We start from the raw sequence: 19573 nt of genomic DNA on the forward strand, positions 1-19573 counted from the left end.
AATTATATATTCTAGAATAACTGAAAAATAATAAATAATTATTATGAAACTTATTTCTATCTTACTAAATTATTTGTTCAAATAAGTCACCAAAAAGAAAAATTATTTGTTCAAATAATGTTTCATTTAATATGTCTGCAATGATTTCATTTAAAAAAGGAGTACGTATTCCCAAATATTACCCGCAATGGGATTTAATGGAACCATAAAATTTTGAAGGGGACAAAAATTGGGATAGAAGTACTGGCTCCGTGGAGACCTATCGAATATCTATAAGAATTAATTTATACATCTAAGTCATTTAATTAATTAAATTTAATTAAGTAGTTTTAACTTAATTTACTTCCACACATTTATATATAACTATTTTTTTTATGTGGATTTTTTTTTTGAATTTTCTCATAGTTTTCTACGTCTTTTCCTCTTTTTTTCCTCTTCGTTCTCTTCGTTCAAGATCAATGTTCTTTTATGTGATTTGAATATTTGAATCAAATTTTTTAAAATGAATCAAATGGATAAAATTTGGTTCGAACTTCGTTAATATAGTTCGCTAGTATTTAATACTCCTGTAGTTGAATAATTTTGATTTTGTTTGTGAAAATCAGTGTTCATGGTTGAATATTTGAATTTGAATGTAATGTAGGATTTTTGAATTTTTTCGTTGGATCTGTTTCTGTTCCTAATTTCGGTGTATTTTGGATTTAATTCAATGTAAAACTAAGAAATTTATGTGTTATTGTTAACAAATTTTAGTGTATCTGATAAGTTTTACATAATTCAAAACTATTCATCTTCCTGTTTTTCATCTTCTGCTGCTTCTTCTTCTTTATTTCGTTTTTGAAAATAATAAATGATGCAAGTTCACATTGTGAGTTGAACCAGGGTAAATTGGATTATTGTATTGAAACAAATCAAGTGAATGAGATTTGGTTCGAATCATGTTAATGTAGTTCGTTAGTATTTAATGCTTCTGTAATTGAATAATTTTGTCTTTGTTTGTGAAAATCGGTGTTCATCATTGAAGATTTGAATTTGAATGTAATGTAAGATTTTGAATTTATTTTCATTGAATCTGTTTCTGTTTTTTATTTTGGAAAGAGGGGAGAGAAAAAAATTCGAAGAAGAAAAGTAGAGAGGAAGACCGGAAGCAGAGAACGTGGGAGAGGAGGAGCCCTTCAGCTACCATACACCGCCGCTTCACCGTCGTCACCGCCGGAAAGGACCATAGCCATCGTGCCCCTCACCTGGTCTTGCTTTGCCCCCTTATCTGTTCTGCCTCTGCCATGGGATTTATTTTGATAAATTTATTTTTTTAATTGCTATTTTGCTATTTTTTCTTTCTGTTCTTCCCCTGCCATTAAAAATCATGAGACAGAAGTGCAAGTATGAACTTAAGGTATTTTTCTTTCATGCAATTTCTGTTTTATAACAGTGATAACGAATATGGTGACCAAAAGCATATATCATAATGTTCACTTCTAAAGCTCATACATTTTCTTAATTATTCATCAAAAAACGTGTTTTCAGATCCATCTTTTAAAGATCTTATTCTTGAGAATCAATGATAGTACTATCAACATTGAGAATCTCTGATCTGTCTTCTGATCAAATGATAATGGTATATATGGATAAATTTTAGTTTGTTCAAATCTGCATTGTATAATTCTAAATTATTTCTGGCAAAATACACTATTTCTGCCAACTAAATTTATTTGAAGCATACTATTTTATATTTGCATTTTGGTCTCTGGTCATTATGTTATTTGATCTATACTTATTTTGGTTTATATGTTTGGTATTTGATATTGACAGAGATGTTTATATTCCAAATTTCTCCTCTCTTGCAGATTCCATGATGCAAATGCCGTGTCACTAGCATTTAGTGTTCTTGAGAAGCTTATTAAGCTTTTATGGAGCAGTTGGCAACAAGTTCAGGACATCCATCAAGAAAATGGAGAGCTCTGAGATCCTTATACCATCCATATTTTTTGCAGAGGTCATTTTTCTTTTTTAAAAGTAGAAATTTTTTTCTTCTTTCTTTTTAATAAAATTACAGAAAATATCGTTAGGGTTCGAGATGCAAGCAAAGGAATCGCCGGAGGAAGGTCAGTTCCGTCGCTAGCCTAGTGAAGAGTTAGCCTAGAAAGGCTTTGAAAGCAAGTCAAACATTCCAATCCCAGCGTTTGAGTCAATAGCTATTGAATATAGTTCGTGACTGACCCTAGAAGTCAATTCACTCTCCTCGATAAGCCTAATAACCAGACAAAGAATTCGATCTGCTTCTAATCCTGTGATGAATGAAATAGAAATAGAGGAATTCAATCCAATACTAAATAGACTTATTACGGATCTACGCCTTTACCTTGGACTACTTTAGAGCTCCTTTTGTATTGTATGCCGCTTTATCCTGCTCAGTAGAATCCAAATTCTCTTTCCGTTGACTTGAAACTTGACTTTCTCAGTAGCTCCCCTGTAAGTTACAAATCTTACTAGCAGCTGTAAGGCCTTTGGAAGCAAGTCCGTTTAACTTGGTTACATCTAACTAAAACCTCAATCTCACCGGACCATGAACCGAAAAGAAAACTCATCCTCATATGATTGCAAAATATGTCATTGAAATTAGTATTACCAGGATGTTTAAGTCAATTTCGAAGTCTTCATCTCTGCCGGGATTCAACAAAGCTTGCTTGAGATTTGTTGCTTGCCTACCTAATCTGACAAAGTTGGAACAAAACCAGCAACCTTTGACTCGCTTCGAGTCAATCAATTCAAGACTGCTCTGCAACCATACTTTGGCATATGACTTCTGACCAAAACGAATTCCATCCTTAACTAATTTTTCTTTATCCTACATTCTGTTGAACTTCAATCATCAATCTCTTGAATTCTCTCTGTACCGAGGTCTAAGTCAATAGCAAGACCAAGAAAAAAAGATGAGCTTTCTGCTTACTTCTTTCTCTGGTCAGGAAAGTCAGTAACGTAATCACTGGCTTCTCTATCCGAGTATGGCCTCAATCTAAATAGTGAACTCGGGCTCTCACTTTCTGCCCGGATTGGTAAGAAGTACTTAGACTGATACTTCTGGGACTGCTTAGGGGTCAACTTCCAATGAATTCAATCAGCTCCCTCTTTTAACCGTAAGTCAAACTGAGGATAAGGTTGCAGCTGTTTGAGGAGTCTGTTGAAGTTTCATATCTTTCCGCCTATTAGACAGTTAAGACTGACTGTTTGAAGTGATAGTTAGAGGGACTTTTCTCAACTACAACTGTTTGGGACGCTCCGGCACCTTAAATGCGAGAAGTGCGCTATTTCCCCAATCCAAATAGTCAAAACTCACGTAATCGTAATAAGAAGAGTTGCTTCCTCCCTTTTTCTTCAGTTAAGTTCAGTCAAATCCGAAGCAGCTGCGCCTATTGAAAGAAGAAATCATCCCTCGTCCTTTTACCTGGACTCCATTCTTTGTCTAGAAGGATAATGGGATCCAGACTATAATCAAGCTATGATCGTCAAACTTCATATAGAAAGATCAGGTTATTGCGCATCATCCGGTCTATCACTCCATTTGAGAGTGACATAAGCCTGCCTTTCCCTTATGGGAAGGAATAAACTTCACCGCAGGGAACTGGCCTCACAGAGCATCATAGTCAGCACGATAGCTCCATAGTAGCCACGGTAGCTTTAGTTATTACAGGAGAACGCACCCATTCATGCAGAGGATCTACCGGGATTATCGACTCCCCTAATGTATAGGGCAGGAGCCAGTGTTGGCTTGTGCGAAGTTGACAGGGGTGGTTGATAAACACGTATTATTGGGATGGGGCAGCAGGAAATGGATACAGTTCCCCCATCGGAGCCTGCTGTTGGTAGGCCTCTGTACAAGTGATTGGTTTCGGCAAGCGTTCCGGCACCGGAACACCAGAAACCGAGGCTTGATCCGTTTGCGGGTACTCCACAGGGATGATCGTTCTGGATTATGGCTGTCGCCATATGCCGACGAAGCGACTAGACTTCCCTGCACCAACAACACCTTTGAGAAGCTCGCTAAGGTTTAATCTTAATCTCTTTAAACAACGACTATATTTTTGCATCCATATTGAATTCTTACATTAGTGTCAAGTTGATTGCCCTCCCATATATGTTACATGTATAGGTAGCATGTCTTGCAACATAGCATTTGTTGATTTTATAGTTTGTTTTGATTAATTTGTCTACATAAAGTAAATTCCAGCTTCTATTGTTTTATTTGGTTGCATCTTCACAGACATTCATTTTTGCTCTTTTTTTCAAGGTATAATAAAATTGTAGGTTTTTTCAATAACTATGATACTATCTGTCAAAGTTGTCAAGGAAAGGCATAAATTTTGATCCTGACAACAGCTCTAAATTCCTTCCAAATGCTACAATTGAGGTTTGTACCAATTAGCAGTAGCATATGCTTAATTAAGTTTATATAGTATATACAAATTTTAACATTCAAACAACCTAGGTTGCAGTTTAATACAGAAGGCATGGTGTGTTACTATGTTTTTGCTCATGTTCATTAGAAATCATTCAAACTCATTATGTGATGCCATAATGGTTGAATAGACATTTTCGTCATCTGCATTTGAAAGTACATATATTTACATGTGCCCATTGAATTATTAGATTGCATAGATAATAGAGAACTTATCTGATATATTGTTTTCTTTCATTACTTAATGTCAAGTTTTAGTTTCTTATGAGTGCAGTATTAATAAATTTTTTGATTGTTGATCAGGGTATTGGTTATCTTTTCAGAACTATTACCAAATTATCCTTTATTTTGTTAATTTTTTTGGCTTTTATACTCATATTTTGAGGACTCAATTATATGAAAAACCAAGAAGAATAAGAAAATGGAAGTATCCACATTACTCTATCATCTATATAGATAATTTCATGTGTTACCTCATATATGGGAAGCTTATTGAAAGAGTACTGTGAACCTCTTCTTGCCAAGATACAACAAACTATGATAAGGTAATTGTTATAAGTTGAATTATGCAATTCCATTTTTTGTTAAACAAGTTTTTGGCTATTGTATAATGCATGATTTTTTTTCATTTTTATTTTTTGTAAACTATAGAATTTGAAACTTCTTGAGTTTGCAATTTGATCTTAGCAAGCTTAAAATTCAGGCTATTATGATTGCATTTGCTCCACCGGCGCCAAAAGTCTTTAGTGCCTTCAAACAAAAGTTTCATGGTGGTGTTGTCCAAGAGATAAGTACATTGTCTATTTTTCTACAATGTTGTTAATTGATAGTACTTAGATAATATAAAAGATAAAAACAAAGAGTAAATAAGTTCAAAAAACTCCTTTTACAATTGTATTAACAATATTTACACTATTTTTTCAGTAGGGTTTTTTATTGAGAAGGAATTTCCTAAGTCTATAACTTTTAGTAGATAGGTTCTTTCATATGCACTTATGCAGTATGCTTTTGTTTGTGTGAAGAAGAATCATTATATGAGTTCATAATAACTGTATTGATTCAAAATAAAATCATTCCTTCTAAACTAAAGATTGTTATTTGGCTTTTTTTACTACAAACAGAAGAGAAACAAATTTTGTGAAATGCAGCTTTTAGAATTCTAATTGCTTTTGCTTGACCCGGAAAACTTGAAAATAAAACATGGTGTTTTAACTATACTGTATATCCTTTCCTTCTACCTAGTAAGTTGGAATTTTTCGTTTCAAATTTTACTGTCTTTTGTGGGATTAAGTTTTTGTTGCAAACTTATTTATTTTGATGTAAATGTGTTTTTGTGATTTTTGGATTGAGGTATTGTGTATGATATTGTTATCCTTCACTATTGTTGACCTTTGCCCAATGCTTGATTTGGATTTGTTTTTAGATTGTCCTCTATCTTTGTTGCTTATTTGGTTATTTGTTTTCTTTTCACTCTCAAAATCTATGTAAGATAAGAAGACAAACTAAGATGTGAAAAAAATATACATGATTTCTTACAAAAGTATACATGATTTCTTTTCACTCATCAATTTAACATTTTTGCTCTAGAATATATTTGCTACTAAAGTCATAATTTTTTATATGTCTATAGGCATCTTTTCTTACATAATTTCTTACGGTCAAAGAAAATATAGAGATAGTGATCAATAATGAATTGCTTTATATTTTGGCAATTTCAAAGAGATCATAGCTAGGTACAATTTGCAGAAGCATTGTATGGTGATCTGACATGGTATAAGATTTTAATCATTACATGGATTAATGCTGATTTTAGAGGGTTATTTGATACAGTACATACAAACTCTCTTTGTATTTCATTTTTCAAAGTTGTTCATCATTTTAAATTGCAGTCACGGTGGTGATAGAAAAGTTGGTTTAATTTGTCTCAAGATATACACATAAATGATGTCAAAATGTGATCTTAACTGTCCATTTTGTAGTGTTCAAGTTAGTACTTTGTTGTGGTTATGTATGAAAATGGAAATTGCAAATAAAATAGAAGCTTTATAGCTAACAAGTTAATGGCTAAATGCATGTTTGAGGTTAAATAGGAGCAGCTTGATTTATTCCATTTTTGCATAGTTATCATTGTAAGTAAAGCATTTTAATAGGCAACAATATTGGTGTTTCTTAAGGTCCTTTATTGATTTGTTTTAATAAACATTTTTAAATGAGTGTATTGTAAGTAAAGCGTTCTATGCTGTTCTGATCAATGATATTACTGCACTGTAGTTTAATTAAGTTCTATGCTTAGTTCTATCTCTGCATGTGTGTAATTCTAAAATTAAAATTGATAAAGTTTGACGATTGAAAACACATTGTTGTTGCTCAATCTGAGACATGATTCAATAGCTTTCTTATTTCATATTTTTAAATGCATCAGTTTTCTTTTGTGAAGCTATCTTTAACACTGTGATGCAAAATTTTTAAGTCAACATAATACTTTTTCTTTCGGACAGTAGTCTGTTCACAAACTCCAATTGGTTTCCATTCCAAGAGGATAGAATTGACAAGATTGGAACAAACAATATAGTTAGCATGAACAGATTTTTGTCTAAATCCTAAATTGAATTTCAGGCAGGGAAGAAAAATTATCTGCCTGTAAGGATCTTGGAGCTGATGTTGCCATCAATTATAAGACAGACTCCCTTGCACGAGTGAAGGAAGAAACAGGAAAGAAAGGTATACCATTCTCTAACTTTTGTAATTGATTTGTGCAATAACTGAAGCTTTTATATCAGTTGCCACTACCTGTATTGCTGTAGGTTTTGATGTCATATGGGTCAAATTGTAGGATTGTACCTTCAGCGAAACCTCGACAGCTTAAACTTTGATGGAAGGCTTTTCCTCATTAGCATAATGGGTGGAGCTATAGGAGAAGTAAATATGAACAGTATGCTCAATAGGCACGTCACAACTCAAGGTATGGCAAATATCTTCATTGATTTATTGACATTATATTAGGGAAGAGAATTTGTTAGTGTTATCTTTTAAATGTTTGGTTAGTTTAAAATCAGATTCATCTTTATAAATTTGAGTGAATCTTATAATGTATTTTGTATGTGTTGCCTATGCATAAGATTTTGAGTTTCTACCATACTTGGTAGTTGTTTTGTTTCAATTAAGAAAATGGTTGCTTAAGACTTATTTTTTATTTCAACGTTTAGACTATAAGCTAAAAATTATTTGCAAATTCTTATTTCGAATTCTGAAGTCATTGCTGAAATTTTCCTTTTCTCTTTTAGGGAGTAGCAATATATGTGTGCAATAACTATCCCATAACTATACGTGATTAATTTGTGATAAACTATTTGCTCATAAGAAGTTTGTGTATTTGTCTATGTGAACTTTGAGGAGGAATTAATGCTAATTTTTCATTTTGAACCATTAATTTCCTTTCTTTCTTTCTTTACAGACAGAAATGGATGGTGAAACAGTAGTACATCTCGGAGGTTGCCATTGCCAGAGTGTGGTGGAAAATGGTTGCTCCTTCAAATGATGTTGCATGGGAATGCATCTGCTCTTATTGCTCCATGATAAATTTCAGTTTTTAGGGGATTCTTCCAAGTTTATTACAACTTATACCTTAGGCACTCATATCAGCACCACTCGCACTCAACACTATGAATGCATACTGCGTTTTTAGTCCTTTTATATGAGATCTTATTTGATGTTTTGTGTTCTCCATTTAGATTTGCTCTTTTGCAAATCACTTAACACAGATATTTTTATGCTTTTTGGCCAAGAGAGGTGGTTTTTGAGTTGTCTTTACCATGGTTTAGTGTGTTTCCTTTTGCTGCTTCATTATTTTTTTTAAATCTATTTTTGTTTGTTTTAAACATGTAATTGAAGCTTAAAGTTTATTTTTCTAAGTATAAAAATTTATACTTCATTTGAAACTATTGATAACAACTAGAAAAAGGTTTTAGTTTAATTAAATTAAATTTTGATGAACATGAAGCTATTTTTTTTGCAGCTTAAATATATGATGCTTTGATGAGATAGCTTCATGGTAATTTCAAGATTCGTATATTAAAAACTTTTGACATCTATATATACTCACTTTTGTTAAGTTCTGTAATTTTTTTTCTATTTTGCTCTAGCAGCTAATCTTGATCATAGCTAACTCCCTTCTTATTTTGTAATTGAATTTTAATAAATATTTATCTTAAATTTAGCTGTCCAGTAATAAAGGCTTTATCAGAAATAGCATGTCAACTAAAATGTGGTAGTGAATTTGTGTGTGTGACTTTATATATTCACTTATTCTTAAAGTTTGACTTTTTGAAAATTGTTAAAGGTTTTTATTTTGTTCATTTTGTGCTTGATCTTTAATATATTTGTATAGTTTTTTAAGTGTTAGAAGAAGATATTGAAAGATTATAAAAAAAAAGGTGGTTTTGTTTTTGTATGCTTCTGTTACTAATGAGAGAAGAGAATAACATTGTTGGTTAGATCTTTTTTATTTTTTTGCAAAAAAAAAAAGGGGGCGTCTTTTGTCCCTGTTAATTTGTACTTTATGCATTTTATGATAGTTTAATATGTCATCATTTCACGTTTATTTTGTTTGCTTGATTGTTTATCTTTGACCAATATCAAGAATGAACCTCCAAATGAACCTCCAAACAATTGAGGGATTTATTGTTAATTTAAGATAAGATTTTGACTCAGAGTGTCATAATCAACTTTTTATAGCTAGGAGTATCAGAGTGTCATAATCAACTTTTTATAACTAGGAGTATCAAAGGTGCAAAGAAAGAAAAGGGTGCAATTTAATGGGAGAGTAGAAGAATGACTTCTTAAAAATGAGTTAACTTTACATATTTAAAAAAATAAAATGGAATTGTGATTAGACCTCTAGTTATGTGTAGCATTTGTAAAAATATTAGTATAATACTGATAGAATAAGGTGCCAAAAAGATATTATTATATTTTTTATACAATTTATTTGTATTCAATGTATAGTTGTAAATAGTAATATTTGAGTTTCAATTTAAATATATATATTTTTTATTTAAAATTAAATGTACAACACAAATTGCTATTGAATAAGTATACAATCTAAGCATATTATTAGTAGTATGGAAGAAAATATTATTTGGCTATGGATGTGAATTCTAGGAAGTTTTGTGGACATTTAAAAATTTATTTAACTAATATTTTATTTTATTTTTTCAATTTATTTTGATATTGTATCCTAAAACTAGGAAAGTTCAAGTGCCATGTGAATGTGATTTGATGATTTTCTGTATAATAGTGATAAAAATTTAATAATTAGAGTAAAATGAATATAAAATTTTAAATTTATGTATATGATTAGTCTTTTATATGATTTTGAGTATATAATTTTTTTTTTATTAATTTTATCAAATAGATAGAAAAAAATTCGAGAGACATGTGAAAATTGAATCATATCAAAATTTTTTACTTTTCACTGATTTACTATTTTTTTTATATGTATTTTTTTGTATTAATAGTAATCTTTTTTTATAGAATTTAAAATTGATATTTGATCTCATATATAACTTTTTATTTTTTTTAAAATTTTAAGATTCGTGTACCTGATGATGATGGTGTATGTTATTACTACTAATTTTATAGGGAGTATTTTTGTCTTTTTATTTTTAGATATTGTATAATGTATAGCACTTTGTTATGAAAGAATTAAACAAATAAATAAAATATACAATCTTAACTGTTATTATGGTAGGTAATAATTTAAATTTTTTATTTTATTTTATTTAAAATTTTGGTAGAAGACATATTACAATAAAAGATAAAATATATTTATCAATTTATTACTAATAAATATTTTTAAAAAATGTATTAAGTGATTAATTTTTTTAATTATCTCCGTGTGTACATTTTAATAAATACTGTTTTGATATTGATATTTTTTTTAACAATTATATACGACTTTATTATTTTTGTTAATTAAAAAATTTTAATATGTAATTAATTAATAACAATTGTATTTTTATATGGATATAAAAAATATTTGGTATACGAATAATACTTTTTTATGTATTTTTTAATTTAATTAATATCATTAATCATTATTTTTCTACTAAAATATTAATATTTTTTAAAATGACACCCGATATGTTAAGATACATAATAGTATTTGTATTTTATAAATCTGGTTAATAATGTATGTTTAAGAATTTAAAAACTAACCTCAATTATTTAAATTATATTTATAAATTATAAGATAATTTTTATATTAATAGATAGGTATTAATAAATTTTTATATCCCGGTTTTACACTAGTTTGATGAAATTAAAATTGCTTAACTTTTAATAATATAAAAATTAAACATAATAAAAAATATAAAAATTATTATCAAAATATTTTAATAATAGTACTCTGAAGATAATTAAAATATTTAAAATAATTATAATTATAAATATTTAACAATAAATATAAGCATTTTCAAATAAATATTTTATTATTTTAAAAAACATCTACCCAAAGAGTTAACCTTATAATAGAAAACATTTTATTAATCATTTTGAGTCATATTTTTATATTAATATTTGTATAGTTACAAGTAATCTATACCAATATATTTTTATAATAACATAATTAGTTGGTATTGTATAATAAAATTAATATATACGGTTTATATATTTTTTATGTTTATTGTTTAACTTAAAAAAATTATATATAACAGAATACTCTTTAATGAAATCTATACCAATATATAATGGGATATGAAAGTTTGGTATCCAAATCTTTCTTTTTATTTTACCCCTTTTTTTTGACTCATGACAAAACTTAAAAACTGAACTATCTCTATTAGATGAAACTGAAACCACGTACTCAAAAGATATAATATTTTGAAATTAAATTTATTAAATGAACTTTTATTATATTTTGAAATTAAATTTATTAAATGTATTTTTATCTATAATTATTCATGATAATTTTTAAAAATTATTAAAACATAAATAATTAATATAAATAACATTATACTACAATCATAATAATAATATAAATAAATAAATTACGTCAACAAAATATTAATTATTTATAATTTTTTATGTATAATTTTTTTATAAGTGATCAATATATCATGATAGTACAGTAACTGATAGTATATAAATATATTTATTTTATTTCAATGGGACAATAATATTTAAAGTATCAAAATAATTAAATGTACAACACATGGTTTACATATTTTTTTGTCCAATATTTACTTTTTAAACAAAATTTACAGATAAAAGTGTACTCATTAATTAAATTTATACCAATATATACAATATACCAACGTATAATGGGAATAAAAAAATTTGGTACCCAATTTTTACTTACTATTTTATCCCTGCTTATTTGTTTATTTAGACACTGATTCAATATATAAAAAACCTACGTCCTTCATTTTTCTTATTTTTTATCAAGGAAAGAATTTACTCCACGATAGAATGTCAAACTGATTCCCATTAACCCACGATATATTTTAAAACTGTAAAAACTGCTACTACTACGTACTCACTTTAAAAACTAACTCACTTTCAACTCTTAAGAGACTCTTTTCCTTTAAATCGTGCTCTCACAAACGTTTTTTCTCTGCATATTATTCCTATCTTTCTGACAAATAAAAATAGAAACTTCACGAAATTCACAGCCACTTCAACGTTCGACCCAGTTGGACAGATTATGCTAGGCGAAGAAGACAGAATATGACCGAAGAACAGAGACAACAATACCTGGCTAGAAGACGTGCAAGTTATCGGGAGATGATTCGACAAGGAAAACAAGTTGCCATATCAACTGAGACAACTTCAATGCCAAACACTGGTGGAGGTGCCCGACTAACTACAAACATAGGGGTAGCCAAATTGACTACAATTAGACAAATGGCCAGACCTACCACTTATCATCAATCTGTTACAGGTAACACGACAACATCATTTAAATTTTTTTGTTATAAATTGAATTAGTTCTTAATAATTATATTTTACATTTTAAAAATGCAGGAATAGAAGTGCATGGCAATAGAACTGCCACAGGTACAGAAATAAAAATAACATAATTGGTTGTTATTTTATCATTAATATTTTGTAACAAAATTAATTAAATTAATATTACTATACATGGTTTACCATTCAACAGTATCTTTCTTAATCAAACAACATATTAATCATATATGAATTTAAAAGTTAACATTCCAAATTTTTTAGACATGATTCATCTATAAATTTTTTTTAAATTTGTATAAAAAAAAAATGATGTCATGTAAGACTAACGACAAAAAATACTCTTATATTAAAATTTTTTATTATGATTTTACAATAAAAAATAAAATTCATATAAGAGTACTTTAATATAAGAGTACTTTTTGTCTTTAATATATTCAATTTCTTATAAATTTATCTAATATATTAAACTTTTTGTCCAATATAATAATTTATATAAAAATTTATCTGACATTATTAATATATTTAAATTATTCATGATCTCGACAAATTAGGGTTGTCAAAATGGATCAAACCCATCGGGTCAGTCCATTTATCCATTTAAATAGGCGAACTTTGCCTCTAAAATTAAGCCCATTTAAATTTCGGGTTAAACGGGTTGAGCCGATTAACCCGAAAAAAATAATGGATTAAATGGGTTAGCCCGTTTATTTTTTTTACATTTTTTAAAAAAATAGCACTTTTAGCCGATATTTCTCTCGGTTCAACCCAAAAATCCGATCAATCAACTAAAAAAATATTATTTTTAAAAAAAAATTTTTAAAAATAAAATAAAAAATAAATAAACTGACCCATTTAACCTACGTGATTGACCATAAATAGTCCGAACTAAAAAATTATAGTCCGTAAATAAAATGAACTTAAACGATCCAACTTATTTAATTCACGAATTTAACAGTCCAAATCTAAATGGGTCAGACTAGGCCGTTTGACAGCCTTACCACAAATTGTATTTACTTAACTTTAGAACAATCAAAAAACATTATTAATAATATATGTATTAAACATTACTTAGTGGGTGCATGGTGGGATGTGGAGATGTCCATAATGTTTCCTAATTAAGGTGTGGGATGATGTAGACTGGCTAGTATCAATACCGTAGTGTTCCACATTCTATTCACAATATTTGGTGCATTTATACTTATTAGTTTGAGTTTCAATTCCTTATTACAAATTCAAGTGTGTATTTGCATTGGTTTGTTGTCTTTAGACAGGTAAGTTTATATCTCAAATCAATACCATTATATTTGGATAATATTTAGAAACTCAATTTTGCTCAAAATATGATTCTGTTGACATCTTTGAAAATGAGGTTGAGATAGCAATGATCTAATTTGAATTTTTATGTATATTGAAGACTTGTATTTTAGTTGGTGACCATACAAAGACGTTTTCATGTACGTAATAAAAACAAAATCTTATAACAAAAATTTAGCTATTATATTAATTTATTATTTAACATGTATATCAAAAATTAATTATTAAATTATCTATTCGTATAAATTATATATTAAAATATAAAGTATATATTAAAATGAACTAAATAATACATCAATTTTTACATAAATAATAAAATATATGATGATTAATTTTATGATTTTTTTACGTATTCAAATTATTTAATTATTTTTTTTTACATGAATACATCTTTATGTATCAATAATCACCATATTAGTTTTGAGCCTTTAATTAACGGTTGCTTACTTAGTTCGAAATTTGCATTTAGGGGTTTTACTTTATAAAAAAAGTTTGTAATTATATTATTTCATAATACTATTTCTAAGCCTTATTCTTATATTTATAATTTATTTTAATAAAAAATTGTTTGTAATGAAATTTGTATAAATAATAATGTTATTTTAAATTAATTTACAAAGTTAAATTGAAAAGAAATTAAAAATAAATATTATGTATTTGTTTTAGTCCTTCTTACATGTAAACATAATTTTGATGACTTAGATAATTAAAATATTTTATTTTTAACAAAAAAAGTTCCACACAATAAAATAAAATAAAAAATAAAAGATAAACAAAATAAAAAATAAATGTAATCATTTGTCGTCTGTCTTTAGTATTGTCACCAACAACAAACAAAAGAATATATACCACTCCATTCTTTATAGTTTAAAGATAATCGATCAATAATTATCACAACATCCAACTCTTTATTTTAAAATATCATTTTATTTCTTTCCAATCAATATGTTTCAAATGAAAGCAAAGAATTTCATTAACCATTTTTTTCGTTTCTTCTTTCTACTACAAATTTATTTATGTTCAACTTTTAAAGTATTACTTTATTATTGTATCTGAAATAGTTCAAATATAAATTTGATTCTTAACATCAAAGACCCAAATATAATCTAAATACCCCCTAATATTATTTATGATAGGATTGATGGGGTTTTTAATTTCTAGAAAAAAGAAAATCAGTTTAAGGTCTTCAAAAATTAATCATTTGATTTAATTTTTTGGTTATGCAATAATATTATTCTTCCATGCAAACATACTTTAAAAGCCTAAAGATTCATCATAAAAATAAGAAACTTTTGATGTACATAGTGCCATTCAAAAGGCAACGTTTCAGCACCTTAGCTTTAACAAATTAAACTAGTTTAATATGCTCGACATAAAAAGAAGTATCAATATCTTAATTATTATTTTTACATCTTTATACGAAGATATTTCCAAAAAAACACTAGAAATAGTTTAAATGCTTTGGAGTCTGGAGAGCATGCATTAAACCTATCTAAAGTTGAAAAACCAAAACTCAAATTAGCTTTGCATCAATGAACGCTTTTTCTTTTGCTTTATTTGGTATTTGGTAATAATATATATATATAGTGAGAAGACAGATATTGCTAGATATATGTATGACTCTATTTGCAAGGTCAGTTAATTTGATGCTCTATTCCTGTTCCACTTTCTACGCCGAATGATTTCAATCAATAATATCATGGGCCCTTCTTTATCCTTTTAAAAGCGAAAATTCAGATGCAGTGATTAATGGTACATATATATACTTTCAATATATAAAAGCGAAGTATTATTGGTTTAATATTAAAATTTTAATTTTTAATAAAATAATTTTAATTTAACCTCTTTAATAAAATACATATTTTTTTTTATAAGTAAAGGTGGTGATAATTCATGAACCAAGTAGCAAACATACACCGAGAAAGTTGATTTTGTAAAATACATATTAAATTTCAATTTTTAATTTAATAATTTAGTGCACTAGAAATTCAAATGTAAAAGTGGTGTCGTGGTGATAATACAAGTAACACTTTCTGTAAATTGATTTTGTCATTTATGTAAAAGAAAATCCCTAAAAAAATAATTTAGTATGGGCCCCTTATTTAATTTGTCCTCTAACCCTTCGCACTTTCACTAACGTAAAGAAGTATATGCTTATTAATAAACTAATGCTAAGGCCTAAGGTAAACAGAATAATTCAAGAGTATGCTTTATTTAAAGGAAAAAAGAAGAAGGAGAAGAAGAGAGATTCAATACGTCATTATTCATCTTCTCTCTCGTTATATATCACTCTGCATACAAACAAGCATCTGGTATTAATACTTATCGAGAATTTGACTACTCTATAACAAAAGAAAAAAGAAAATAATAATAATAGAAGTAATCAGACAGTACTTTGATAACAAAGAGCAATGCTAGGGGCCAGCAATTTTTGTGATTGTTAGCCATCAACTAGCCATCAATGATGATTTGAGGCCAAAATTCAATAAAACTGCTGGCCCCTAGACTTTTCCTTTTTATTTTGTAGTATTTTCCTAATGTATGTACTGATGGTAAATAAATAAATGCCATATTGAAAGTCAATATTATGTAAAGAAACATATCAACTTAAAGCAATAAAGAAATAACAAGAGACATCCATATTGGTAAGTGAATACAAAGGAATCTAATTTCCTCAATCTTAAAGAATCTGTTGTTTCTTTTAGTTTTAAAAATAAAATTATACGTTATATTTAACATAGTTGAATGTAAACAAATAAACTAAAATAAATTAAAACACAAAAACTTCTTCGCTAACAAACTCATTTCGTAAATCATAAAATTCAAAATTCAGATAACCAATGAAAATAAAAAATTGGAATACAATAATTTTTTCACAATTTTAGCAATTATAAATAAAATTAACAACAACTTTAATAATAAGGATCGACCCTTCAAATTTGACGTGGTGCTTTGTAAGAGCACTTTAAGAATATCCAAAGTAAAGTTGTAAAAGCAAGAATCTTTAAATTTGTAATGTGAATAGGGGTTAAAGAAGCGATTTGAAGCTGTATATATATTTCTAGGGGAGGCTTCTCTCTCCCTATACAAAGTGCATTACTATCGCTCAAACAAAGACCCAAAATATAATTTTGATACCTAATATCCCCCTCTTTCTTTTATTTCTCTCTCTGAAAAATTCTCTATCATGGACAAGCGGTTGGTGGTTTTTTCTTTGGTCTTGATTGCATCGCTTGTTATAGACTACTACACCATTGATACCACAAGTAACATGGATCCAGCTGAGTTGGGTGAGATGGGATGCTTCCGGTCTTCTGGTGAACAGCAACAAACAATGGTACCGTGGCACGTGTCGGTAAACCTGCCATTTCGCAACCTTCATGGAGCTGTGTTGGTGGATTTAAGTGGACACAGCATCGTCTTAACCATAGTGTTTCGCATTCCAAAGACAAAGGTTTGTGCTTGTCTTCGCTGGTTAACCATAGCCTTCCTAGGGTTTTTCACTTTTTTTTGGATTAAATAGGGTTTTTTGGTCTTAAGGTTTTTTACATTTCCTACAATTCGACATGTCAATCTATGAATTACATAATAATAGGCTTTAACAGATACAGCTTATGCTTCCAACGAGACTTGAGGGCTTACTAAATGAACTTGCCTTACCTACAGGTAACGCTGTTGGTGGATTTAAGTCCTCACAACATGGTGTTAGCCGTATCGTTCCCCATTCCAAAGACAAACAAGGGTTGTGCTTCTCTTGGAAGGGTTATTTACACTTTTTAATGTCATATTTCATGACTCATGTTGTGTTTGTTTGAATCTCTTGATGGTTATTAAGTTTGCCTACCATGTAGTCTCATTATCTAATATATTTGTTATGATTTATAGATTAGGATTCACAAGTCAAAAAAGGCTTGGGATTGAGAGATGAAATTGGTTGTTATCTTGTTGCGATAATGTTCATCCTCACTTCAATGTATTTGTGTCTTAAATTGCCAGACATATAGGGTTTGATACCCAGTTTTAGGATTAAATAGGGTTTTTTGGTCTTAGCATTTTAACCAGTTTTAAGATAATGAGTACTTGAGTTAAAACAAATTAGAAACCTAGTTTAATATCTTACAGTAACTTCAAACATTAATGGTAGTGATACTATATTAATCAACTCAAAAGCACAAATCTTCGGAACTAAAAAGAAATCTATAGAGTGAATTTGATCCGGGCCCGACCTTAAATAATCATCGGGTCATGATAGGATTGAGCAAGTATAGCTTCTTTGATTTTAACCTGCCAAGTGCCAACCTTTTCTTTTCTTCTCTCTCTTTCTTCCATTCACGTTCAACCTCAATAGTCAATAGTATATGCTGGGTTGGCGATGAATGAGATGAATGTTTGAACAAGTATTTAGTAGTCAAGAAAAACTTCAAACTCTAAATTGATTTTGTAATTTTTTTGTCATTTATGTAAAGAAAATACCTAAAAATAATTCAGCTAACGTAAATTCATTTTTTGAAGTGTTATTTTATTAAAACAATTTTTTAAGAAATCAAAATGATAATTTATTCAAAAAGCTCAATAGTTTCGGTGACATTAAAGGAAGCATCCTAATTAAAAAGTGTTATATATGAACCCATTTTATGTGCCAATCACAATAGTCTCTATTAGTCCTTTACAAACTACAAAGTGAGAAGTCCACCATGACTCACACGGAATTAATATGGGCCTTAGCTTTGATCCCACATCCAATAAAAATTAAAAAATAAAATAAGAGTGCAAGACACACGTACGGCTGTATATATCATTAGGAAACATCAATGTTTGGTAACCAAATAGAAGTTAGTAAAGAAAACCAAAACTTTTCATGTTTAACATTATTTATTCGATGAGTGACACAACACGCACATAAATTTATGTATAGTATTAATGATGATAATAGAAGCTGCATTACCATTTTTAAATTGTATCAATTTTATTAATAGTAATAACGATGTAGATATTATATAATAATATCTAATTGTGACATTTTATTAGTCCTCATAATATTAAATTAGTAGTCAAATTCGACTTGCATCCTGATTCTTAAAGGAGTACACGTTAATATATAATTTTTTTAGATAAACAATAGACATAAAAAATATGTAAACTGTGTATTATAATTTAAATAATTTTGTTATAGAATACTAATAAATTATGTTATTATTTGGAATAAAATGAATCAATTTTAAACTCTATTATGAGTAAAACCAATTTTTTTAAAAAAAATTTAAATATGTAGTGACAGTTTTTTTTTTAATTAAAAGTGAAGTGAGTAAACCACTTTTTTTGAAAAGAAAGAAACAGAAATAAAATGGGAAAAAGGAAGGAATTGGATATCTAACTTCTATATCCCCATGGAATAGATATTAACTTGTGGAAAAAGTCCAAAGAGTATCTATCCAAGTTTAGTGCAAATCCAAGGCGACACACTGAAGTGGGAGAGATGTCAACTACTTTAAATTACTGAAGGACATTAAATTAAAGTAACTATTGTAAAATTAGATGTTATAAATTTCTTTCTTGATTATTAATATTTTTTAATAATAAATTATTTTTGAATTTATAAATTTAAATAATATTATTGTAAAAAAATAGTAATTATAGTAATTTTAATTACTTTAATTTATTAATTAAGTAGACTATAATAGAGAATAAAATTAGTTTCTCTTAATAAAAAAAAAAAGAAATATTTTAAATTTTTATTTATTGTTTATGACATAAAAATTGATATAAAATTATTTTTTATGATAAATGAACCATAAATAAAAATTGGAAGACACTAGTTAATCATCCCATGCAAAGTGT

The 19573-nt window shown here is 28.2% G+C and overlaps 1 long non-coding RNA gene across 3 annotated transcripts; it reads left to right on the top strand.

Moving 5' to 3' along the window:
* The first annotated feature begins 1025 nt into the window (after positions 1–1025).
* Positions 1026–8261, top strand: LOC107487334 (uncharacterized). Of its 3 annotated transcripts, XR_008009305.1 has the most exons (5): positions 1026–1396; positions 1848–4046; positions 7073–7177; positions 7261–7418; positions 7911–8261. It is a non-coding gene; the product is annotated as an uncharacterized LOC107487334 (long non-coding RNA). The 3 variants fall into 3 exon arrangements; XR_008009304.1 differs by lacking the exons at positions 1026–1396; positions 1848–4046 and having other exon boundaries at positions 5611–7177; XR_008009303.1 differs by lacking the exons at positions 1026–1396; positions 1848–4046 and having other exon boundaries at positions 5617–7177; positions 7290–7418.
* Positions 8262–19573: the final 11312 nt, after the last annotated feature.

Source organism: Arachis duranensis, chromosome 5 (genome assembly GCF_000817695.3).
Source record: "Arachis duranensis cultivar V14167 chromosome 5, aradu.V14167.gnm2.J7QH, whole genome shotgun sequence".
In the NCBI taxonomy this organism is placed as follows: domain Eukaryota; kingdom Viridiplantae; phylum Streptophyta; class Magnoliopsida; order Fabales; family Fabaceae; genus Arachis; species Arachis duranensis.